The sequence below is a fragment of the Ptychodera flava genome (genome assembly GCF_041260155.1).
Source record: "Ptychodera flava strain L36383 chromosome 23 unlocalized genomic scaffold, AS_Pfla_20210202 Scaffold_23__1_contigs__length_28996876_pilon, whole genome shotgun sequence".
Lineage (NCBI taxonomy): Eukaryota > Metazoa > Hemichordata > Enteropneusta > Ptychoderidae > Ptychodera > Ptychodera flava.
The window spans coordinates 15,117,843-15,132,082 of record NW_027248277.1 but is presented as its reverse complement, the minus strand read 5'-3'; positions in this window follow the sequence as shown (position 1 = coordinate 15,132,082).

The following is a 14,240-nucleotide window of genomic DNA, read 5'->3' as shown; positions in this document are numbered from 1 at the left end:
TTAAAAATATCTAAATTTTGCTAGTTACAGATAGAATTAAAATATGTCTGAGATCGTGATAAAAATGAGTGTTTCAAGATATTTGTACGTGCTGACACTGGTCTAAAAAGAACAGCACGACGCAAGGTAAAAGCAGGAACGTTAAAATGAATCTGTGCAAGAACATCTGGTACACTATAAACTGAGTGAAGGATTTTATAAAGAAAAAGAGTGTCTAAAAATTTTCGCCTGTTCTCCAATGTGGGAAGGCGAAATTCATAACATAGGTTACTATACAGAGCCCTTGAGTAAGCCATCGATGAACGGAAACAAAGATACTTGATAAATTTTATTTGGACTCTTTCTAATTTCTTTATGAGTATACAATTTTGCTTGCATGGACAATGCTTCCCAAAAGGAAAAGTTGATTTTCTTCGGCTGTCTTTTTGTTTTTGTGTCATTACAGACCGAAATGAAATGGAGAAGATGGCAAATACACAGACTCTTGTCGATGTGAAAAAAAGCCAGTCATCCTGCATGTTTATTCTAAATGCCAACATTTTCATTCATGACAGAAAATTCAGTTTTTACCCAGTTGTCGAAAAATGTCGGTCAGAAGCCTTCCTTCAAATAATTTGAAGGGAACAACGTGACTGAATGCAGTAACTACCTCTCATATTTCAAATGCTGTCATTGAGCAATTAAAGCTGGTACAGAAGTACGGGTAGGGTTTCAACAACCACTGCAAAAGTTGGAGTAGAGAAGACCGAATGTCTAGTCCCGTCTGTTTTTGTTTGCTTGTTTGTTTGATTGTGTGGGTTTACTCAATCAGACGAGCAAAGTATTGTTAACATATGAGTGTACAAAGAACCCAACCCCAGTGCTTTTTTCCTTCGCCGAAATTTAGACTGCTACTATATGTGTATGTTGCCTCTGAAAACAGTGACAATTGTCAAACCCTAGCGACACATTCACACACGGTGTACATTTAACCACTAACTTAATAATTAACTCTGGTGAATATTTTGAAACGCAAAATCTGTGAATGCAGTCACAATGACAAGATAATTCTGGGACACACTGCTAGCAGCTGGTCCGCTTCCATAGAACCGCGTCTCCGTGAATTTCTATAAGTAAATGTGATCCAGTTTTGAAAATGTTTGCTTTGTAGATAATTATTGGAGAAGGATAACAGTGGAATGCAGGACCCAAATAACATATTGTCCGTGTATTTTTAATCACATCGCTCCTTCCACCACAAATTATTTATGATATTCTCAAACTGCAAAAAATGTGTGTGTATGTATGTGTGTGTGTCAGCTTGACGATGTGTATATAGCTACCTTTTGGAAACATATTTTCTTTCAAATTTATAACACCGATTTTTTGCGTTAATCGCATACATGTGAACCGCCGTTTTAATCTGTTTGGATGTTTTCCCCGCTAAGAAAAAACAACCTGATGATTTGCGACATGCTGAGTCTTACAGTTTGAAATTATCTCAGAAAACGTGAGAGGTCAAAGACTAGAGTACGGGTAAGCCTGTCGACTCTTTGTCTACACCGCTTCCAAATACCTTTTCACTTCACCTGTAAACCCAGACAACTGCCTTTTTTTCAATTTGTTGAGTTCAATTAAGCCTGATCTGTTTATTGCTCGCTACCTACGTTTTTGAAAGAGATGAAGTTACTTCTGATTCATTTTTACTCTTTGTTGAAAATGTAGGTTTCTCTTGTCGTTTTACAGCATCGATGACTAAACGCCTTGCTATAATATTCTTCAAACCCTAAATTAAGTGAAGTAGAGAGATAATGACAATACGCAAAAAGAAAAGTTTGAACGGCTGCGTTGAACTTTGGAGTTTGTGCCTGCACGTCGGCCAAATTTGTTTGCGTATTTCTATAGCTACAAGCCACAACAAACACAGTTGTCTTGAGTTACTGCGGGTCCAAATAACTCCTAATCGTATACATTTGTTAGTTTATTCGAGATTCTTTCTTCACAAGTATTGATCTGAATTGATCTGAGATTTGTAATATCTGGTTAGCGGCGATTTTTCATGAAAAAATGACCAATAGAGTGGCGACAATTCTTGTGTGTCCACAGCGGTCAAGTCAGTACCAAGAAAATGTATGTAATTCATAAACTGTTTCTTTATTCAACATCTTTAACTTGATATTTTTATGAACTAAAAAGACATTATTCTCGCCAGATATAAAGTACGGCAAAATGTTGTATCCATCAACAATTCCAATGTACACAGAAATTAAACTTGATGACATGGACAAACTGACAGAAATTTCACAACAGAACGCGTTGCCATTACACCATTACATAGAATGCCGGGAAGTGACGTTGTTGCTCGCTTAGATCTAAATGTCAAAAGTGTCTCACGCTGTCCGCTATCTGCTGTGACCAAAATACTGTGCCCAATTCTCGAATACACAAAATCAGTGTCTGCCCCTATCAAAGCTACAAGATAAAAGGTCAAAGGTTGACCTCTCGGTCGATTTGGCGATGTCGACGCTATCAGCGTAGGGTAAATATTATATTCTTCGAACACAGCCTGGTCACACAACCTGTCAATTTCGGGTGGCGTCTTAACCCATATATCAATGGTATTTTGATGCCGCGGATTTAACAAAGCGGACTGTGAAGGTTTGACAAATATGAAGCAGAAGTCTTTACCGCATAGCATGATTTCATGTGATTCCTTGCAGCCATTATCTGTACCCTAAAGTAACCTCTTATCTAATTCTTTGCTGACAGAAAAAGAAGAGAAGTAGACAGATAAGAAAACGCAAATGGCATCTAAAGTTGAAATATCCATACATTTTCTAAAATTTAAACGACAAGTTTTATTTTGGATAAAGCGATATTTAGGGGGAAGAGAGAGAGAGAGAGAGAGAGAGAGAGAGAGAGAGAGAGAGAGAGAGAGAGAGAGAGAGAGAGAGAGAGAGAGAGAGAGGAATTTTAAGCATGCGATGGATTTTTCAACTTATATTTACAATCACTTTTTGCTTGTGTCATTTACACTGACGAAAGAAGTTATCTCATATCAGAATGGTTTCGCGTGTCGTATTAAGTACGGGTGTTAAAGCCTTTGCAATGAGGTCGTAAGATTATATGTTTTCATTTTCCCATTAAGAGGAACAATCCACAACGACGTACGACTGCGAATGCAAGTTCATGGAAAGACATGAACATAGTATCGTTGACTTGGATTCAAATGAAAGACTGTCCCGTTTGTGCAGCGGGGCAGCTGAAGGACCTAAATACATCGTGTTGCTATAGAGACCAGCTAAAATGTCCGTCGGCCTATGACCACGCCGACGTTTCTGGCCGTTCTTTCTCGAGTGTTAAAGGACATGATGTTATCAGACAGGTATTGTGATGGTCTCAAAGTACACAACATATTAGCCGACACGGTCTGATCAGTTTTTAATAGAGTGTCGTCCTTACCGACATACAACTTGTCCCTAGAATTTACAGCTAGCAGCCATGGCAGTTTTGCTTAAGGCGGTTTTGCTGTTTGTTGATATTTACATCTCTATGTAAGCTGTATTTTAAAGCTTTATGAATATGTAGTTTGTATTTTCCAGGTGATATAAGGCCGCGTTAAAATTTGTGAGGGGTGCTGGAGGAATTCAAGGGGGATTCGAAAATTTTGGGGTTGTCGATGGGGGACTCGAAAGCCTTGCTCTGCCTATAAGGGATCTGAAAATATTTTCGCTCCCAACTTTGATGCCTTCCAATGGTTCTAATGTTAGTTGTAATTAGGCAAAACCTAGAACCGCTCTGTCGCATTTTATGACTTTCATCTCGAAAACATTCTTAAAATTATGAATGCCATTATATTTTCAACACGATTGGAACTAATTAGGGAAAATTGGATGATAGTAATTATCTGAAGTCTAGGTTCCTGTGTCGATTAGTTACCCTGAATGGTACTTGCACTTTCTTCAAGGGTTCCACCTTGCAAGACCGTCTCTATGGTCTCCATTCCAAGAGACTGTAGATGACAAGTAGGGGCATTAATCTGGCACGTTGGTGTTTGCTACACCTCACCAACAGTTCCTAGCTTCAAAACAAATATATGAAGTCAACCTGTAGATGGTAATTTAAACACCTTTTGAATGCCAAGACAGTATCTGCAGCTGGAGAGGGAGGGTTCCCGGGACCAAAGCGCTCAACCCACCGCCGCCCGTCCCAAGTCGGGGGCAGCTGCAGTAGACTGAGAAGAGCTGATAACAGGATGTAGTGAAGCCTGGGCTTGATAACTGGAAGAACATCACCCACACTGTACACGTCATAATAAAACGTTGATGCAGATCAAGCCAGGCAACGGCCACCACCCGGCCATGGTTTCAATCTCCTTATTAGGAAAATGTAACGAAATCGAAATTTTTACAGCTGAAATTTTACAAAATGATAGAATAGTGTAAAATTTGAAATATGTTCTCATCGGACAAAACAACGAAAACACAACGATTATTGCATACCTCTTTCATCGGATTCATTTAAATGAAAATAAGTTCATTTTTGTGTAAATGTACTGAAGAAACGAGACAAAATGCTTAAAATTCCTCTAATTGACGACTTTTGTGTCAGGGCACTTTTGAAATGTCCCTGACTTTTTCATGAATTTAAGGCTTCATAAACATTAAATTGAGTCAGGGCACATTTTAAAAGACCCTGACTGACTTAACTGTAAATCAATCGAAAAGCTTCATTTTGGTCGAGGAAAAATGACAAACTGAGATTATTACTTGTGTTTCAGTAAAGAAGAAACTACTGACAAACTCTCATATTTTCATTCAAATATGAATATTGTTCATATGTTTTGAACAATATTGCATTAGATACTATCATGCATTGATTCTTACTCATAACATTTCAACAGCATCGTAAATTTTGAATGAAATTTTAAAGATGGTAAGCAAATATGGTGTAAATTAGAGAAATTTCTAAAACTCCTGAGAAATTCTACCTATCCAATTATCCTAATTGGTTCAAATCGTGTTTTTCGAAAAAACAACAAGTTTGCCTTGTAAGGGGCAGAAGCTGCAATTACTTTTTTTCAATATTTCTATGCAATGCATCAGCTTCTTGGTGCCTCTCTACAGCATGCTGAAACACACAATATTCAGTTTGTGAACAAAGCCTATATATCTATATATCTAGATATTGGTGATAATTTAATTAGAGTCCAGACTGAAAATTATTTGTCAATGATGCAAATGCACGGTTCACATACACAGACTGTGTTGGCAAAAATATTGTCAAAAAATACAAAGTTAATATAGCTACTGCCTCGCTACTGCTACGGGTAGTGTCACTTTCACTGCATACTGGCAGTGACAGTGATAGCTCTGACTCTGATGTAGTTGAAGAAGAGTTTTGGTCATAGGACCCTCAATTGACCGTGAAACATGCATGTACACAAGATCAGGCTAGAGAGCAACAGTCCCCAGGGAATTTTTGAATTATGGCATATGGAGAATAGTTAAATATTAGAGAAAAAAAGACGGGGGTCATCATGCTTGATTTTCTACAAATGTACGATGAAATATTCGAAATATTCCTTGAGGAAAGTTTGAGCAAAAGTTTAAGTCTTTCACTTTCGAGGCGCATACTACCTTAAATGGAAAGATGGCAAATATATAGACTCTTGTCGAAACGTGTCAACTTCACCACAACACGCACTGGCTGCTGCATACGAGCAAGGGTCACACTTGACACTAATTTCAACTCGCCACATATCCTACAAGACATCATGAAATCTTTCTCCATATTCATGAGCATATTGTTGTCTTTTTGAGATGAAGTTTCACTACCATTGTGTTGTTTGTTTGTTAGATAAAAATAACCGTCATCCTGTATATTTTTTCTAGATGTTTCCTTTTGATAATCTGTTGAGTTTTAGATGTCACCATTTTCATTCGCGAGAGAAACGTTCTGTTGCTATCCAGTTGTCGATTAACGTCTGTGTGAGTAAATAAACCTTCCTTTAAATAATTTGAAGTGGAAGAACGTGACCGAATGCAGTGATCAGCTCTCATACTTCAAATGCTGCTGTTGTGGGATAAAGACTAGCAGAAAAGCACAGGAGCCATTTAGACTACCACTGTACAAGTTGGAGGACTGCTCACCCAAAATCCCTTCCTGTATGTTTGTTTGTTCGTGTGGGTTTACTTAATCGGACCAGTGAAAACCATTGTAAACATATGAGTGTTAAGAGAACTCCCGACCCCAAGTATATTCTCCCCTCGCCGAAATTCATAGTGCTACAGTATGTGCAACTTGTCTCTGAAGACAGTGATAATTTGTCCAACCTATCAACATATTAAATTTACTCACGGCACGCATTCAACTACTGACTTAATGATGATATCTAGGGTCACGTTTGCAAACGTTCATTGATACAAAATCCGTGAATGCGGTCAAAACGACACGATATTTTGGGGATTCGATTTCATATGGTGTGCTAGCTGCTGATCAGCGCCCCGTCGACTACAGTGTCTCTGTGAATTATCATATGATAAATTTTCCGGTTTTCCAAATTTTACTTGGGTGCTAAAGCATTTGCAGATAGATAACAAGGGAATACATGGCCAAAATAAGATTTTGTCTATGTAATTTTAGTCATATCGCTTCATCCACCACACCTTATTTATGATATTCTCGGACTGGAAGAAAATAATGATGTTTTTGTTTTAACTATGTGACAATAAGTGAAGTACAGCAACATGTTTTTTTCAAACTTTGACGCTTTGTGTTAATCGCATACATGGGAATAGTTGTTTTCATCTGTTTTGTCGTTTTCCCCAACAAGCACAAACAACCTGATGATTTGCGACATGCGGGGTCTGACGGTTTGAAATTATCTCAGAAAACGTGAGAGGTTAAAGACTAGAGTACGGGTAAGCCTGTCTACTCTTTGTCTACACCGCTTCCAAATACCTTTCGAGTTCTCCTATAAACCCAGACAATTGTCTTTTTTCAAATTAAGCCTGATCTGTTTATTTTTCGCGACCACTTTTTTGAAGTAGATGAAGTGACATCATTTTCATCCTTCTTAGAAAATCTTAGGTTTTCTTGTCCTTTTTACAGCATGGACGACGGAACGCCTTGCTATAATATTCTTCAACACCTAAATTAACTTATGTAGAGATAATGACATTACAACAGACAGAATGGTTTGAATGGCGGAATCGAGCGTTTGAGCTTGTGCCTTATGGTCTGCCAAATTTGTTTGCGTGTTTCTATAGCTACAAGCCACAACAAACACCGTTGTTATGAGTCTCTGCTGGTCTAAGTAATTCCACATTGTATACATTTGCAGGTGTTAGCCTGCAGGTGTCTGCCTATCTAAGCTCCAGGCTCACAGGTCAAGTGTCGACCTCTAGGTCAATTACAGATGCCCACACTATGAATGTACAGTAAATACTATTCGATCATAACCTGGTCAATTTCGGAATGGTTGTTACCATAAATCAATGGTATTTTGATGCAGCGGATTCACCAAAATGAATTGTGAATATGCGACAAATATTTCGGCTCCAACAAGTGTGAAGAAGACCGCGAAGTCTTTGCCGTATAGCATGATTTAATGCAATTGCGTGCAACCATTATCTGTAACTGAAAATTACTTTTTCATTCTTTGCTAACAGAAAAAGAAAAGAAGTAGATATTTAAGAAAATTCAAATAGCATCTAAAGTCGAAATGTCACATTTTTAAAAAGTTCAACGACAAATGATATTTTGGATAATGCGAAATATCACATTTTCAAAAAGTTCAACGACAAATGATATTTTGGATAATGCGTTATTTAGATGGAGAGAGAGACAGAGAAACAGAGAGACAGAGACAGAGAGAGAATGAAATTTTAAAGTTCCATTAGCTGTATCTTCTGGCGATTTTTCCGTTAGTTTTGATTGAAATGATCACTGGCTCATGTTGAAGAGTCTGTCAAATAACAGAGAATCGCATATTATTCGGAAACATTACGTGCCCGACAACTAAATAACATGTGATTTTACAACGAAAATTTCAATTTTTGTCCGGACAGAAATACAAACTCTGTTGACACGCGAATTCCAACGTAGGCATTCTTCTGCACCTGCGCGAGCCATTTACAGCAATTTAAAAATAAATATTCATTACTTATGCCCGGTACTTACGTCGTAGTCCATTGTCCGAACACGTTGCGTAGCCAGATGTCAATCCACGACGAAATGTTGTTTTGATCCCGCAATAAAGGTGAACTTGTACATCTCGCGTGATCGCGGCGTCACCATATCTGCGTTCTCCACTGCACGCTGAGCATGCCAGACGTCAACAAACGAGCTCTGAAGGGCAAACACGTTTGACTATTAGCAGTTTTATGTGGCTATAACATCACTAATCATGTTTGTTTCTTCGTAAAACAACATTTTGCAACAAATATGAGCCTCCAACATGGAATTTTCCGACGTAAAAATTGGTCAAAAGTTACAAATAATGGCCCTTTAAGCATGAAATGAATTTTTATGTTTTATATAATCGATTTTTGCTTGTCTCATTTACACCGACGAACGAAAATCCTGTAGACAAATAAATTTATATAAATGGAAGTTATCTTACATAAGAAAAGTATCATGTGTAGTATTAAGTGCGGGTGTTATGGCTCTTGCCACAAGGTGCACGGTAGGAATATGTTTTCATTTTGCCATTGAGAGGAACAATCGACGAGGACTGTTTTATACAACTTCATGAAAAGACATGAACACAACATGTTGTTGACTTGGATTCAGGTGTAACAGTGTCCGGTTTGTGAAGCTGAATGACCTGACTGCATCGTATTGTCATAGAGACCAGCTCAAATTGTCTACTGTCTACCGGCCTATGACCACGCCGGTGTTTCTGGCTGTGTCTCCTCAAGTGGTAAAGGTCAAATGTCATGAAACAGTTAACGTGATCGCCTCAAGTACATAACGTATTAGTCGACACGGGCTGATCGGTTTTAGAGTGTCGTCTTCATCCTCATACCATTCGTCGCTAGATTTTACAGCCAGCAGCCACGGTAGTTTTGTTTGAAAAGGTTTTAGCTGTTTGTTAATATTTCTATCTCCAAATAAACAGTACTTTAAATGTTCATGAAAATCTAGTTTGTATTTTCAAGGTTCAATTACCATAGAATAATCACCAAGTGGTGTTCGCAGGTAGGGTTCAAACACAAGCAGTCATTCCTCCGTCATGGTATTTTTTAAAATACATTTTCCAAAATTTCAACGACAAATGGTGTTTAGGATAGAGCGTTATTTAGGAGAGAGAGAGAGAGAGAGAGAGAGAGAGAGAGAGAGAGAGAGAGAGAGAGAGAGAGAGAGAGAGAGAGAGAGAGAGAGAGAGAGAGAGAGAGAGAGAGTCAACATCCAAGCCGAGGGAGAGGGAGATATGGAGCACGAGTTTAAAATGCATATCCATGGAAAAAAATAACTATATATGTTAGGCCGTCTGACCGCCAAATATGTGTAAGGAAGGGCTTCTGTACTTCCTTCCTAACTAACCACGTTCAAATATAAGTTTAATCTGTGCAATGCCATGAGAACATAAGTTGAGTCAGCTCAAGATAAGCTAGCATACTTATTGCCAGAAGTTTGCATGATTGCATCGCTAGAGAAGTGTATCACTTTCATATTGATATGACTTAAACATCACAGATCATCTTATCACAGCCTGCATCTCTAAACTGTTGTCACCGAGGTGTAGAACAGGTAGACAACAGACTGACCCGGTTGCACAAAAAACAAGAGCCAGCTGTCTATTTGTAATTTGTATCATTTGGGACTCTTAGAGTGTAGATCTAAAAATGTCTGTGAGTATTTGCGTAATGTTGTGAAAGCTGGAAGCATGTTTGCCCACAATTTAGCAAACTGCCAACATATTACATCAAACATGGAAAAATTAGCACGTCATGAAACCGGACGAATCACCTCCAAAATAACATATCATGTTTCTAGAACACTGGCAAAATTATTACTTTTTTCATCAAGTCTTTTTTCTTGAATAAACACTATTGCTTCCGTCAATAACGCTTGACCTGACTGGAATATACAGCAGGTCACCGTAACAACAACACGCACTAGCTGCTGCATCCGAACAAGGGTCACACATGACACTAACTGCAACTTGCCACATATCCTACAAGACCCCATGACGTCTTTCTCCATATTCTTGAGCATATTGTTTTCTGTTTCAATTCAAAACACTATCTACTGCGTTTAAAAAATATCTTGCAATACCTCAAGCATTACTGCCTCGACGCACATGTCAGGTCAATATTGTCGTTGAGGTAAGTATTAGCATAATTCATGTGCAATACTTTAAAAGGGAAGTTGCTGCACAGCCAAACTGTGACTTCTGCAGATCTTGTCATTTCATAACGATTTCCTCCTTGTGTGTTGATTTTTTTTTCATAAATTTCAAACAAGTAACAATGTGATCGAGGGGAATTATTCGTTGGTTCTGAAAAATGTTTTAACAATTGTCTTTAATATGCCCATGTTTATTTCTCTACATTGAATTTACATAACAAAGTTATGCTACCTCAAAAAGGGCATGCGAAAGTATCACGCGCAGGAAAGTTGGAATACAGGGGCGTTTGAGCATGCGTCGTAAGGTTGACCAAATCTGTTGACTTGCTGCCATAGAAACAAGCTACAACAAGCACCAGCTGTAGAATATGCGCAGGCGTAAATCGCCGAGGATTGTCCATGGGGTCGTTTCTGCACAAACAGTTCAGAATTCATTCGGGCTGTGATGTGAAAAATTGCATGATATTTGATTTAAAAACGGCAATCGAGAATATTTAAATTAAGCGCCGCAGATTAACAGGAAAGGTTCACACGTCCTTTACAGTGAAGTCCAATAAATATTTTATTTCCAATAGTTAATTTTTTCATCGAGAATCTTAACTCTATTATTTTTATATAGTTCAAAGAGTTTAAATATCTTTCTGGTGTCTACCATCTGATACTGAATTGTCAAAGGTTAACCGAAGGGTAAGTCTGAAATGGCGTCTTCCTAAATACACCACGCATCTTTTACTTGCAAAGCAAAGCAGCAAGCCTCAGAGGTTTCGTGAAAACAAGCTTTGACTTTTCGACAATTACCTGTATCCCCGATACGTAAACCGTTTTATTTTTATGGTTTTTATTGGCGTTTATAAGCAGTAGAAGTTATTTGTTTTAAAATCTACGCAATGCTGTATAGTTTTCTGAAATTGTAGTGCAGCTTTGACGAATAAAGGAAGCCATTATCCACCCTTTGTTAAAGGAATCAGAAATGAATTATACAAACCAGGAAAAGCTCAGAAAACCAGGTATTTTTTTAAATCATAAAAGATTGAGACAGGATGACAATAAAATGTCGACAACTTTTGTACAAGTTGTGAAAATTTCGTAAGGCAATTACCTCATCGACGTCAAAGTCTATAAAAAATCTAAGGAATATCTAATATTCCATCTGTACAGTGCGGAACTCGCTCAGCGATCGCTTGTAATTTTATAATTTGGCGAAAGAAAGAATTGCGTACGTGTGTAAGAAAATTGAACCAAATACATGTTGGTGACGAAAGCTTGATACGCAGGCAGATTGTAGCTGGTGTTGTATGACTGCTGACTGACCTAAAGCTGTGTGCAATTGCTATGGAAACCATCAATATGCTACACCGCTTTGATCCCGGGGCAGGTTCCTGGCTATGTCCGTTCGAGGTACAAAGGTCAGCCTAACGGTCCATGAAATGTAGACGTCATTGTAGTGAAAACGCGTACGGTCTCACCAGTGGTCGCCTGCTTCGTCGTCGAGAAATCTCCACTTTTCAGACCACACTGTCACGAGCTATAGCGATTTTTCCAAAACAAGTTTTGACAATTTGCTAACCAGGATTTTAATCTCTTTGTAAATCAAATTCTAAATCTATAACTTCTGCATGAAGAAGTAAACCATATCTCATGCTCGTTTTGTAAAACAGCGGGAGTGAAATAAACGATATTACATCATACCAGTATATTGATGGTGCAAATACAGCGATCTGATTGGTCGAGACATGAAGAGAACAGTGGTATATTGGCGATATACCACGGCTGGCATACTCGATTTTGACCAGTTCACTTTATATATGCACTCGCTATCGCTCGTGCATATATGTCGTGAACTGGTCAAAATCTCGTGGTATACCATCGCTGGGTGTGCTTTATTGCTTAAATATAATCAAGGAACAAGCCTCAACATGCGAAATGTATATGTTCTGCTTTTGTGTCCTTTGAGAAAAACACAAAGCACGCACTTAAACACATTTGCAAAGGTATTTTAATCACTTCGTTATGATTATATGGTATTGATTATGTGCTGAAATTTTCCCGAAGTATTGATCGACACAATTTAATCGCTAAAAATAAGCCAGTGCTTCTGCCAAAGAACAAATCGTATTCGAGTCGACGCTCAATGTTGTATCGCATCGGGTTCTGTCCTGATATGAATCAAAACCGAATACCATAAATGTCGCGCACAGGACAGTTGGATTTTTAAGAATTCGAGCATGCACCTACAGGTCGTCCAAATCTGTTGGCTTGCTGCCATGGTAACAAGTCGCAACATGCATCCGCTGTCGAATCTGCAAAGGTAACTAAGCTTTCATTGATTGGTTTCTGGTCAAGCAGATTCGATTTATAATCTAATCAAAATTCCATCATTATTGATTTAGAATGACAACTGAGAAGATGTACAGAAAACGGGGGAGGGGGTACTAGCAGGCAAGGAAAAGTTCGAATGTAGTTAATTAATTTATGAACAAAGTCTAGGGAATCTGCCAATTTTAATTGACTCATTTTCCATGGAGACTATTGATTAGTCTAAAATCTGTTTTTGCTTTAAAGGAAATTGTATATTCATTCTGTACTGTGATGAACTTTTCGCTACCACTGCGTTGAGCACAACGCCGACAAGAGCTTTACAACAACTTCAGGACAGCAAGACTCACCTTTGTAGTTTATGCATACATTTATATAAGTGACTATGTTTTTATGGACTGAATAAAGTTGAAAAAAATGTTTGAAGCATATCAGTTGTTCACTGACCGACTAGGTGAGTGTGATGTTGTCATGGAAGCAAACGAAATGTCATCATACCACTAAACGCGTTTCGCTGTGTGCCCGCCGTCCTCACCTCACCTCACAATGAACGGTCAAAGGTTAACCAAACGGTAAATTTTGAAAATGGCGTCTTCCTCCACGAATCACGTGCCTTTAGCTTCACATACTTTAGCCTGGTAGGCTTTAAAAATAACAGAATTGACTGTTTTTATCTCTTGAAACACCCCACAGTAATTCCCATTTAAAATATTCGCGTTTCTGCATGGTTGAATGTACTTTATTGCGGTCGTACGTTAGAATTAGTTTTTTTATAGTTTGTGTCCCCCTTTTTCTGTACATTTTTTGGTGTATGAACTGGCTCTCGAAATAAATAAATAAATATAAAAATAAATATAAAAATCAAAACTTAAAGGAAAGTGCTTTTGTGTTCTCTCTGCGCTACTCTATATGTTTGCCTTTGCTTGAAGAATGCTTTGTTTTGTACAGAACTTCGTTAAATTGTGACGGGACCACAACGTCATTCCCATGGCTAGCTCATACTGATCCTATAAATTCCAACATGTGTTTGTCTTGCAATACACAAGGGCTGCTCGAGGTCGAACTCGTTGCCGTATAAATATCTAAATATGCTCTGGTGTAAGACATTTACCCGGGTTCCTTTCTGTAATGCTGTTATTGAACATTGAAGAGGCAAGTTAAGTCAACACATTCGACGGCATATTGAGTGAGTTAACTGACACGTCCTCCCCATTAGCCAGATAGTGCTCTGTCAATTCCTTCGTAAGAAACCTGTGACTATGTCCGTGGCTATGTTTGAGAGTCAGCAAGGACAGTGACCTTTTTTGCTAGTTATCCCTTCCTGCATAATGAGTAAAGTGGCTCTTTGCAAAGCAACTGTGACCGTAAGAAAGCACAGTGAACAAAAAGAGAAAACACTATAATACCTTTCTGGAAAGATATATACTATTCTCAATGTTCTTGAACAAAATCAATGAGCACTGTTCATTACAATTGAACTGGTTTCCAATAATTAATTGGATATTTCTACATTTCCTGTTTTGTGTCGAGTAAGTTCCGCTTTCTAATATACACATTGTCTTACGAAGAGACGCGAGGCATGAATATGG